Raw genomic sequence first — 12,397 nt, forward strand, 5'->3', positions numbered from 1 at the left:
GCTAAGTGGCTCTTTGCTTTCTCCAGCTTATTGAGAAATTTTCAACTTATAAAAATCATACAGTGAATACCTAGGAAATTTATCTGTATTCATCAATTAACATGTAGATACATGTGTAGGTGTGTGTATATATAAACGTATATGTATATATGTGTATATACACAAACATCCTTTTTTCCCCTGAAACCTTTGGAAGAAAGTTGTAGACATTGTGATGCTTCACCTCTAATATTTTAGCATGCCTCTCCAAAGAATAATGACTTTCTATACCACTAAAGTTTCATTATCCCAAGTAGGTGGCTGTCTAATTTTGGGCAAAAGGGAATGTTGAAAACCTGCCTCTTCAATATTTATAGTTTGTGAAAGTTTTTTCATGAACCATATTGAATGTCACAAGAGTAGATAATTGCCAAGTAGAATTACATGAAGCAAACTCTGGATAGTGTTTTTGAATTTTGAAGGTTTGTACATAAAAACCCAGGCTTGATACCCAACTTTTTTTTTAAAGGCCATAGAAAATTCTATATTTGTTGATTTTTCTCTATTGCCATATGTCTTTCTTTTTTTCCTTCCCTTATACTTCTTCTATTCTGGTTATTTAATGCTAGCTTAGGGTTCATGTCATTTAGACCTTGGACCCAATATTTTACTGTAGCTAATTAGCAATAAATTAAGTAAAAATTATATGAAATCATTTTAAGGGGAAGAAGGACAACACAAATTAGTTGTCATCACTAGTGTTTTTTTACCTGTTTAACACCTAAAAAAAAAGATCTTGGTCCTTTCTCATTTGTTCATTTGCCATACATCTTGTCTATTCACTTACAGGCCTGTAAAAGTTAATGGGTGATGGTAAATCATGGTGGAATTCCTAGGGTGAAGATGAATGCCTTCCTCTGTTTATCTTGTCTCTACCATACTGTGAAATTAGTGATGCATATTGAATTTTTTAAAGCCATTGCCCCCTGGGCATGATGGTTCAAGCCTGTAGTCTCAGCGTTTTGGGAGGCTGAGGTGGGTGGATTGCGTGAGCTCAAGAGTTTGAGACCATCTTGGGCAACATGGTGAAATCCCATCTCTACAAAAAATACAAAAGTTAACTGGGCATGGTGGCACACACCTGGTCCCAGCTACTCAGGAGGCTGAGGCGGGAAAATGGCTTAAGCCTGGGAGGTTGTGGCTACAGTGAACCACAGTCGCGCCACTGTGCTCCCGCCTGGGTGACAGAGCGAGAGTGTCTCAAAAAAAAAAGCCATGTTTTGATGATAGGCAGTCTACTTCAGAAAAATGAGATTAGAGGTTTTGTTAAATCAAATGGAAAAAGTGGTTTTTAAGTCACAGTGAAAATGTGGGACACACTTAAAAATCCATAGCTAAGACTGAACATTAGAAAATATTTAAAAAAATGGATATGTTGCAGAATGGCTCACAATGTTGCAGTCTTAAACAGGGGAACAAAAACTCATGGTAAGTGGATCAGTCATCTGCTATCATGTGTAGTGCTGGAAATGGTGTAAAAGTGTCTGATGTAGTTATGATTAGGAAATCACTTAAAAAACAGACTTTGGTGGGAAGGAGGATGTGATAAATCTGTTCCGATTGCTCCGTTTTAGAGCCTCCTAATCAGTCTATAAGATATTCCTTGAGTCTTGAGGTTGGTCACATTCTTGGGCCAATCACCCCTGGTCATGAGTAACCTTGAGGTTTCGAAACCTGGAGTGCCATACAAATAGTACTGTCTATTCATGCCATCAGTGTAAGAAAAGGTGGGAAGCACTCATTTATACTGAAGACATGGAGACCGCAGTAGCATTCTTAAGTGAAAACTGGAACAATGTGTGATATGAGGCTGAAATTTGAGTATCATGGTAGGGATCTTGAAAGAAATCTTGACCGGGCACGGTGGCTTATGCCTGTAATCCCAGCACTTTGGGAGGCCAAGGCAGGCGGATCACAAGGTCAGGAGATTGAGACCATCCTGGCTAACATGGTGAAACCCGGTCTCTCCTAAAAATACAGAAAAATTACCTGTAATCCCAGCACTTTGAGAGGCTGAGGTGGGCAGATCACAAGGTCAGGAGATGGAGACCATCCTGGCTAACATGGTGAAACCCTGTCTCTACTAAAAATACAAAAAAATTAGCTGGGCATGGAGGCGGGCGCCTGTAGTCCCAGCTGCTCTGGAGGCTGACGCAGGAGAATGGTGTGAACCCAGGAGGCGGAGCTTTCAGTGAGCTGAGATCACGCCACTGCACTCCAGCCTGGGGAACAGAGGGAGACTCCATCTCAAAAAAAAAAAACAAACCCAAAAAACAAATAAACAAACAAAAAACAGAAAAATTAGCCAGGTGTGGTGGGGGGCCCCTGTAGTCCCAGCTACTCGGGAGGCTGAGGCAGGAGAATGGTGTGAACCCGGCAGGCGGAGCTTGCAGTGAGCCAAGATCGCACCACTGCACTCCAGCCTGGGCAACAGAGTGAGACTCTGTCTCAAAAACAAAAAAGCACAAAAGAAAGAAATCTTCTTGAGATTATTAGGAATGTATTGTAGGAGATGGTCTCTGGATATGTTTCTCCTAAAGGTAAAAATCTTTAGTTTCCTTTTATTGATTCACGTAACAGTGAACAGGCTTGGTCCTGTCAAAAAGCATTGGAGTGAGGATAAACGGGAAGGGCAGTGGAGCACACTTGAAGAAAGCTTAGAATGATAAAAGGGTCTGGAAGAAGCAGAAGCAACTGGGGATAGATTTTTGCTTATTTATGAAGCATTCAAAAACATTTAGAACCTCTAGTGAGTGTCAGAATATAACCAGCAATGTCTGCCTGTCACTCAGTTCATTCTGAGTATGTGACACATGCAAAGCAGTGTGTTGGGCACAATGTAAGAGGAGGAATGAGGCTCTGATCCCTCCCTTCTGGAACAGACAAAGTTTCTATAGGGGGTTTAATGGGAGTGTCATCATAGGTGCAGCCAAAATGCTGTGGAAATTGCAAGGAGGTTGAGGTTATTTCTATCTGGGAAATCCAGGAGGCTTTCTTTTCTAGAAGATTTATTTTGTAATCTTTTGGTTGACTTCTATCTTGATTTTAAAAAAATCGTTCATTTTATTTCTGTTGAAAAATATTAGACAAATTATGTTATGTGGAGAATTGAAATCACCTACATTAATTCATACTTGTTTACTACGTGGAACTTTGTAAACATTGTTGTAAAGTCCAGAAAGGCTCACATAATATTCCCTTTTTCTGTTTCTTGGATTCTCTCATGTTGTTATTAATATTTTTATAGACACACATTCTTAGAGTGTCTTCTTTCTTCATTTTGTGTTGCTTATTACCAGGTTCCACTGGCTTTTTCTCTGAGGCAGTGATTCTTTGGATGCACATTACAGTCCTTGGGCAACTTAAAAATCTTGATGTTTCAGGTGTACTCCAGACCAATTAAGTCAGAATCTCTGGGTCAAGATCCAGGTGTCAGTTATTTTAAAACACTTCGCAGTTGATTCCAGTGTGCAACTAAGGTGGAAAAACTGCTCTGGTAGTTTATTCCCTTTGTCCCTTTCTGTCCCCACTGCCATTACCTTACTTCAGTGTCTCCTCACTTTCTCCATTTTCCACTTTGTTTTGCCTGCCCAGGCCAGGCTAAGCTCCTGTCTTTAGTACTAGGGCATTGTTCATTATGTTCTGGAAATTCCCTTCCTACCTGTGTAAACCTAATCTGCTCTTTCTTCAGGCCCCACATTTGTTTTTCATCTCTTTGCTGAAGGCCATTTCAAACTACATCATCTTACGTTATTTCTTTGGTGCTTGAAGTTTTGTGCCTTATTGTATACTCCCTTGAATTGTTGTTTAATTGCATTTCTTTTATCCGTTTTATTCTGCAACTAGGTTTTTAAGCCTTTGAAACATGACAACTCCTTAAAAATATTCATTCATGGTCTAGTATAATGCTGCAAGAGGTACTCAGTAAATGCTTGCTTAATGAACTCTTGCTGGTTTGGAGGAATGAATAAAATGAATAATGTTGGATTTTCATGGTGCTAAGGATATAATAGTGTGGTGGAAAAAACCAAAGACCCTTACCCTTATGGGCCTTACATTCTACAGGGGATGAAGGAGGAGGCTGTGGTGGTTTATTTCTACTTCCTATTAGATCTTTCAGTATACAGATGACATTTGTTGAAAAAATTAAACCAAATACTGTGGAATAAGCAATTAAGTGAAAGCGATATCTTAGAGCAGAGTTAAATTTAATTCATCAGCTGAGGGCCAAATTCCCTTTTAAAGTTTCCAAGGGTCAGGAGGCTAGCAGCCTTAATGTTATTGCTTGCATAGTGGTTTGATGAAGAGTTGGTAGGTAGTCTTGGCTCTACAGCTAACTTACTGTACGGACTCTAAGGAAATATTGACATAAAAGTAATGCATTTGACCTCTACTTACTTAACATTAGGGAAATATTACAGACCCATGACAGTGGAGGTTTTGCGACCATTCAGTGTATCCTTGTAGTTTCAGAGATGACTTCCAGGTTTCCTTGAAATGAAATGTGGTTATTGTGGTTAAGTTTAATTTGTTTTGGCTCTGTCAGCCTAAAGTTGCTTTGCCTGTGAGAGAGAAAAACAGCTTTGGATGGATGTCATAATCTTAAAAGGTTTAAAAGTGAATGGATTGAAATTAAAATGAAATGTAATTAAATTTGAAAAAGTTATTACCATTTTATTTTTTTCATGATTGAAAGCCAGACGTGCATTAAATTACCGAAACACCACTACTATTAGCATTTAAGGATATATATTTTCTGGTTTTTTTCTTTTCTTCTATGCAGAGCATAAAATAACAGTTTTAATTCTCTCAGTGTTTTCTGCCTATAAACATGAAATATCCGTAGAACTAGGTTTCAAACTATTAAGTTAATGGGTTAAAACAGTCTGCTGTCCGGTTAATGGGTTAAAATTTCTGTTTTTCAAATACATAGTGACTTGGTTGCCCAGTTGTGTGTTTTAATGTTCTCTGAGTTATTTCAGTGCTACTGAGAAAGCCTTCTGAAGGGCCCTATGCTTTATAGAGCTGACTTCTTTATTTCATGCCTTTCATTCTGCTGAGGGATATGCTGACTGTTAATATGTTCCTTTCTCCCTTTTTTAAGGCATGTGTTTTTCCAATAGTAGAATTTATTGGAACCAAACTTGTCTCTGTTACCATACCCCCCTTCAACCCTGACTCCTCAATGAACAAATAAGCAAAACCTACCCCTTCCCCAAAACCTCCAAATCTGAATATACTTAATACAATGTCTGAAACATAAAGGACCCTCAGTCTTTGAAATGAACTCCATTTGGTTTTGACCAGAGCAGTCTTTCCCAGCAGGTCATGGTCGTGTTTGACTGACTGGCGTTAGGGCTTATAATGGGTAAGAACAAACACATGCCATGGGCTTAAGTAGTTCTAGCTCTCTGCTATTCAGTGTGGTAGTCACTCGCCATATGTGGCTATTGAGCACTTGAAATGTGACAAATCTAAATTGAGGTTTGCTGTAAGTACACCAGATTTCAGTTAGTATAGAAAAAAGAATGTGAATTATCTCATTGATATTATTTTAGATATATTGGGTTAAATAAAATCTATTAAACTTTATTTTTACCTGTTTCTTTTCACTTATGGCTACTAGAAAAATCATATTTACATTGATTATATATGTATCTATAACTTATATATATGTTATAAAAATTATATGGGTGGTTTATTTCTGGCTTGCATTGTATCTCTGTTGGATAGTTCTAACCAATAAGTAACCAACCAGCTAAGGTGAGTAGATGAGAGGTTAGGATCAACTTCGTTCAGTGTCCAGAATGGCATGGTAGTCCATGCATAGTAGCTATTATAACTTGTATTCTTTTAATACTTAAAACTGTAGTTTTAGATAGAAGAAAATTGGTTCAATTTAGGACCTTGTAAGGATAATGTTTCTTAAGGATACATTTTATCTTTGTTCTTGCCTGAAAACATTGGACATAGTAGTTGTAGGATCCCAAAGGAAGAATGCAGTAACTGGACGTACTTTGGTTGGACTGGACATATATTTGAGGAATGTGATTATGTTAATATATCAAGTATAAAATTTTAATTCGATTTGGGTAAATTTGATGTGGAACGTATGAATGGTGTGCAGCTAATGTTCATTTTCAAAGATCTTTTGAAAAGATATATTGTTATTATAGTGAAGTGAAGCACTCAATTTAGATGCTAATCCTTTCTCAGTTTTGCAAATGCCTTTCTGGAATCTCTTTAGCATAGCCAGAGCTTTTGAAGGACTCTGAAGAGCTTGTTACTGCATTATGTTGTGGCTACACTTTTCTTCTCTTCAGAATTAGAGTAGCTTAATTTTTTCCTGATTATAAAAGTTCTGTGTTCATTATATATTGTCCGTAATCCCACCACTCATTTTTGTGTATAACATTCCAGACTTAATTCGGATATGTGTATATGTACACTCATATCTGTTCTTTTCTTACCTTTTCTTCTTTTTAAAAATGGTGTTAGTATTGATTGTCCATACTTTTATACTGCTTACCGTTTGCCAGCCATTGTGCTGAGAGACATTTTATCCCCATAATAACCCTATTGAGTTGATAATTGCTCAAAAATACATATACATACAGGTGCAGTTTGAGCTCAGATCTGTCTGACCTGAAAGTCTGAACTCTTAATACTTTTACCGTTGTACATCATCCCAAGTTAACAAATATGATTTTATAACATCTTAATTGTGGCAGTTTTCCATTAAAATTAAATACCCCCAGAACTAAAATAAATACTGGAATCTAAATTTCAGTATTAAATTTCTAAAATTGGATATCCTAGACTAAGTAAAATAGATCCAGGTCTGGGATAGCTGCTTGAAGTGAGTGGAATGTCACTTGTGTCCGTGTGAAGAGACCACCAAACAGGCTTTTTGTGAACAATAAAGCTTTTTAATCACCTGGGTGCGGGTGGGCTGAGTCCAAAAAGAGAGTCAGCGAAGGGTGGTGGGATTATCATTAGTTCTTATAGGTTTGGGATAGGCAGTGGAGTTAGGAGCAATTTTTTGTGGGCAGGGGGTGGATCTTATAAAGTACATTCTCAAGGGTGGGGAGAATATTACAGAGTACCTTCTTCAGGGCAGGGGAGGATATCACAAAGTACCTTCTCAAGGGTGGGGAGGGTGTATTGTCACAAAGTCAATTTATCAGTTAGCGTGGGGCAGGAACAAATCACAGTGGTGGAATGTCATCAGTTAAGGCAGGAACTGGCTATTTTCACTTCTTTCTTTTGTGGATCTTCAGTTGCTTCAGGCCATCTGGATGTATACATGCAGGTCACAGGGGATATGATGGCTTAGCTTGGGCTCAGAGGCCTGACATGGAGCAAAAGAGCTTTTAGAGTATTTTCCATGCTAGACTGGGGGTACTTGAGTGCCGTAGCTGTTTAAACGGGCTCTGTGGTTTGCAGGTACAGAGGCTGAGTTTTGTTATACAGTTATGGTATGATTTCCATCTTTCTTTGAACTCTTGGGTTTTCTGCAAGAGATGCTTACCTAAATTAGTAGTCCATAGTTCTGTAGAGGCATTTGAAGATTATTTTATTGAATTGTTAGTGTAAGCTTTTCTGTGAGCTGCCTAATAAATAGGATTTGGGAGAGTTTATATAAGTAGATGACGCATTGAATGCAAAATTTGAGCCTGTGTAGGACTTGCTTTTTTGACAGCGGCATTTATTTTTATTTTTTATTTAATAAATTTTATTTTTACTGTATATGTTTAAGGTATACAATGTGATATTTAGATATACATAGTTAAATGATTACTACAGTGAAGCCATTTAACATACCTGTTATCTTAGAGTTACCTTGTGTGGGTGGTAAGAGGGCCTAAAATCTACTCTCTTAGCAAGTTTTCCAAATACAATACAATGCTATTGACTATAGGCTTCATGCTGTAGATTAGAGCTCTAGATTTTTTATTTATTTATTTATTTTGCTCTGTCACCCAGGCTGGAGTGCACTGGTACGATCACAGCTCACTGCAACCTCTGCCTCCCTGGTTCAAGTGATTCTCGTGCTCCAGCTTCCCAAACATAATAGCTGGGTTTAGAGGCTTGTGTTACTAAGCCTAGCAAATTTTTGTATTTTTAGTAGAGATGGGGTTCCATGCTGTTGGCCAGGCTGGTCTCGAACACCTGGCCTCAAGTGATCCACCTGCCATGGCTTCCCAAAGTGTTGGGATTACAGGTGTGAGCCACCATGGCTGGCCAAGAGCTCTAGATTTATTCATCCTGCGTAACTGCAACTTTGTATTCCTTAAGTGTCCCCTACTCCCACCATATGGTAACCCACCTTTCTACTCTCTTGTTTTTATTAGAGAACATGTAAAAATCATGCAATAGTTTTTCCTTCTGTGTCTGATTTATTTCAATTAGTATAATGCCCTCCAAGTTTATCCATGTTGTAGAGCAGCATTTATTTAATTTGAAAACACTGTTTGTCAAAAATTAATTCGTGATTTTCTTACGGTTCAAGATAAGGAGTTTAAAAGGTCTTCATAACTCTGAGGAAGACGTCTTACCCCAGTTATATTTGTGTTGCTTTCAAAGAGGTTTGAAGTACTTCCTGTTTATAAGCTATCCTGGCATTGCAAATTGCAGTATTTAGCAGGCAAGTTCTTATTCTCTGATACCAGAAAGATGCATGTTTATGTATTTGTTGAAGTGATGATGGCCTGATGGAGCAGTAGTGGAGTGGGCTTTTGAAATCAGGATGATGGAGCAGGCATGTAAGCCTGCCCAGTGTTAGGCAGCAGGTGGATAGGAGTTTAGCCTCCTCAGGATTGCTGTTAGACTGTCCTTTATTTCACTTTGTGCTGTTTAGCCGTCAAGCAGGGTTGAAAAGACTTCATATCTAAAATAGTATTTCTGAATTAACAGGTAATAACCTCTAAATATATCAGATTATTAGTAATTATCTCTAGCTGGTGGGGCGATGGGCACTATAAATTTTCTTTGATATTTTTTCCCACATTTAAAAAAAAGTTTTTTATGTTAATGTCACAAAGTTTAAAAAACTTAGACCGTTAGATTTGTGTGTCTTAGATTTTTAGGTTTTGTTTATAATCATACACCGTGTTGTTCATTTCCAAAACACTATTAATAGGGAAATTTGATGGTTTTTCACACATTAATATGTTGATTCGTCGTTTCGAGGTAATGATTCATTCAGGACTAGATTGGCTAAAGTGGTTAGTTTGGTTTTTAAAAAAATTATAGTATACATTTCTATCAAGTCTTGAAGTGAGACTCAATTATCTCCCTGTGATAGCATTTGCTTCATTCTTTTCTTGCAGTGTATATCAAAGCGATTTTTGACCTTGGAAGTATAAAATTGTGAAGGTAGAATTTGGAAGTGACGTTCATTATCATGTGGTCTAGGGGCTGACAAATTACAGTTCTCCGGTCAAGTCTAGCCTGCCACTTATTTTTATAAATAAAGTTTTATTGGAACACAGCCATACCCATTTAGTTGTTTCTTCCTTCTCCTCCTCCTTCTTTTCTTCCTTCTTCTTTCCTCCTCTTCCTCCTCCTCACCCTTCTCTTGATCCTCCCCCTCCCCCTCCTGCTCCTTCCCCTTCTCCTCCTCCCTCCCCTTCCTCTCCTCCCTCCCCTTTCCCTACTCCTCCGTCTTCTCTTCTCCTCTCTCCTCTCCCCTCTCCCCACTCCTCCGTCTTCTCTTCTCCTCTCTCCTCTCTCCTCTCCCCTCTCCCCTCTCCCCTCTCCTCCCTCCCCTTTCCCCACTCCTCTGTTTTCTCTCCCCTCTCCCCTCTCCCCTCTCCCCTCTCCCCTCTTTGGTTTTGTTTGTTTGTTTTGAGACAGGGCCTTATTCTGCCACCCAGGCTGGGACTGCAGTGGTGCAATCACAGCTCACTGCAGCCTTGACTTCCCAGGCTCAGGTGATTCTGCCATTTCAGCTTCCCCAGTAGCTGGGACTGCAGGTGTGCACCAGCATGCCTGACTAATTTTTTGTGTTTTTTGTAGATATGGGGTCTTGCCATTGTGCCAAGGGTGGTCTCAAACTCCTGGGCTGAAAGCAGTCTGCCTGCCTTAGCCTCCCAAAGTGCTGGGATTACAGGTGTGAGCCACCATGCCTGGCCAAGTAGTTTCTAAAGAGACCGCATGGCCCCAGAGCGTAAAATATTTGCTATTTGGTCCTTTATAGAAACTTGCCAATTTTTAATCTATTTCAATCAGCTCCCCAGTAGCTGGGACTGCAGGTGTGCACTGCCATGTCTGGCTAAGTTTTGTATTTTTAGTAGAGATGGGGTTTCACCATGTTGGCCAGGCTGGTCTCAAAGTCCTGATTGCAAATGCTATACCCACCTCGGCCTCCCAAAGTCCTGGGATTACAGGCGTGAGCCATGGCACCCAGCCCAACCAGTTAATTTTTCTGAAGGTTTTAAGTTATAAATTCAGTTTCTTCAGTAGATATAAAACTAAGTTATGTATTGTTTCTTGGGTAAATTTTGGAAGATTGTGGTTTTCAATGAATTAGTTCATTTTATCCACTTAGTTGATTTTGTATGCATGGAGATGTTTGTTGTGATCTCTTACTATCCTTCTACTGTTTAGCATCTGTGGCAGTATTCTCTGTTTCATAACTACTATTGATAATTTGTTCTATTTTTTCTTTCTTTGTCATTCTGGCCAGAAGTTTATCAATTCTAGTGATCTTTTGAAAAATCCAGCTTTGGGTTTCATTAATTTTTTTTCCTCTAATACTTCCAGTTTCATCTGTTTCTGCTTTTTATTTATTTATTTTTTCTGTCTGCTTATTTTGGGTTTATTTTATTCTATCTTTACTAGTTTCTTGAGGTGAGAACTTAGGTTATTGACTTGAGACCTTTCTTCTTTGTGTAAAGATATAGTGGTATAGATTTCCCTAATCTAGGCCCTGCTTTGTCTGCATCCAATAAATTCTGATACGTTGTATTTTCATTTTTAAATTATTTTTATTGTTCTTTTTTGTTGTTTGTTTGTTTTTAAGAGATCGGGTCGCATCATGTTACCCAGGCTGGTCTTGAACTCTTGAGTTCAAATGATCCTCCCACCTCGGTCGGCCTCCCAAAGTGCTGGGATTACAGGCATGAGCCACCGCGCCCGGCCTGTATTTTCATTTTTGTTCAGTTCAAGATATTTTAAAATTCTCCTCGAATCTTCTTTGATCACTGGCTTATTTAGAAGTATGTTGTGTAATTTCCAAGTATTTGGAGATTTTCTTGCTATGTTTCTGTTACTGATTTCTAGTTTAATTCTAATTCCATATGGTCAGAGAACATAAACTTTGCATGATTTCAGTTTTTTTAAAATTTGTTAATTGAGCCTTGTTTTATGACCCAATGCTACCTTTGAAATGTTCTGTTTGCACTTGACAAATAATATGTATTCTGCTTTTTTTTTTTTTTTTCTTTTTTGAGACGAAGTCTTGCTCTGTTGCTCAGGCTGGAAGTATAGAGGCATGATCTCGGCTCAAGTGATTTCTCCTGCCTCAGCCTCCCGAGTAGCTGGGATTACAGGCGCCCACCATCATGCCTGGCTAATTTCTGTATTTTTAGTAGAGGTGGGGTTTTGCCATGTTGGCCAGGCTGGTCTCTAACTCCTGACCTCAGGTGATCCACCCGCTTTGGCCTCCCAAAGTGCTGGGATTACAGGCATGAGCCACCGTGCCTGGCCTGTATTCTGTTATTGTTGGGTGGAGTGAAAGTGTCACTTAGATCTAGTTGGTTGATGGCATTGTTCTATAGCTTGCTGTTTTTTTGGCTGGGGGAAAGATCTAATTATTCTAAGAATTACTGAGAGAAGAGTGTTACAGTCTCCAACTTTAATTGTAGATTTGACCATTCTTTATTTCAATTCTTGGATTGCCACTCCACGTGTTCTGCTCAGGATTTTTAGTTACATTCAGTGGGACAGACAGAGTGGAATATATTTATTACATTTTAGCCAGAACCAAAACTCAACCAGTGTTTTCAAAACTGAGTCTGAAACTAGTGAAGTGTTAGGCCATGGTCACACCCATGTTTGAACAGTTAGGACTAGAACTAAGGCTTCTGATTTTTTAGTCCAGAGATACTCCTAGTGGTGCTCTTCACATGTGATGCCATGGATGATGGGCAGTAAGCTGATACTTCCATAGAATAGAACTTGTTAAAGCTCGATCAAGTAATGTAATCTCCCCAGGGCAGCTTTCTTGACTGGAATTGGGGTCATTAATAGCTGCCCCTCTAACTGACCTTGTTAAAATGTGGAGAATCTCTCAAGTAAGACCAAGAAAAACCATGAAGATGGGGATATAATGGGTGGTGTTATTAAAAAATAT

General features: G+C 38.8%; 1 protein-coding gene across 2 annotated transcripts in view; it reads left to right on the forward strand.

The window, feature by feature from the left end:
- CTNNA1 (catenin alpha 1) overlaps positions 1 to 12,397 on the forward strand; it is a 176,026-nt gene that overhangs the window by 68,982 nt on the left and 94,647 nt on the right. The window lies entirely within an intron of this gene.

The sequence above is a fragment of the Pongo pygmaeus genome, chromosome 4 (assembly GCF_028885625.2).
Source record: "Pongo pygmaeus isolate AG05252 chromosome 4, NHGRI_mPonPyg2-v2.0_pri, whole genome shotgun sequence".
Taxonomy (NCBI): domain Eukaryota; kingdom Metazoa; phylum Chordata; class Mammalia; order Primates; family Hominidae; genus Pongo; species Pongo pygmaeus.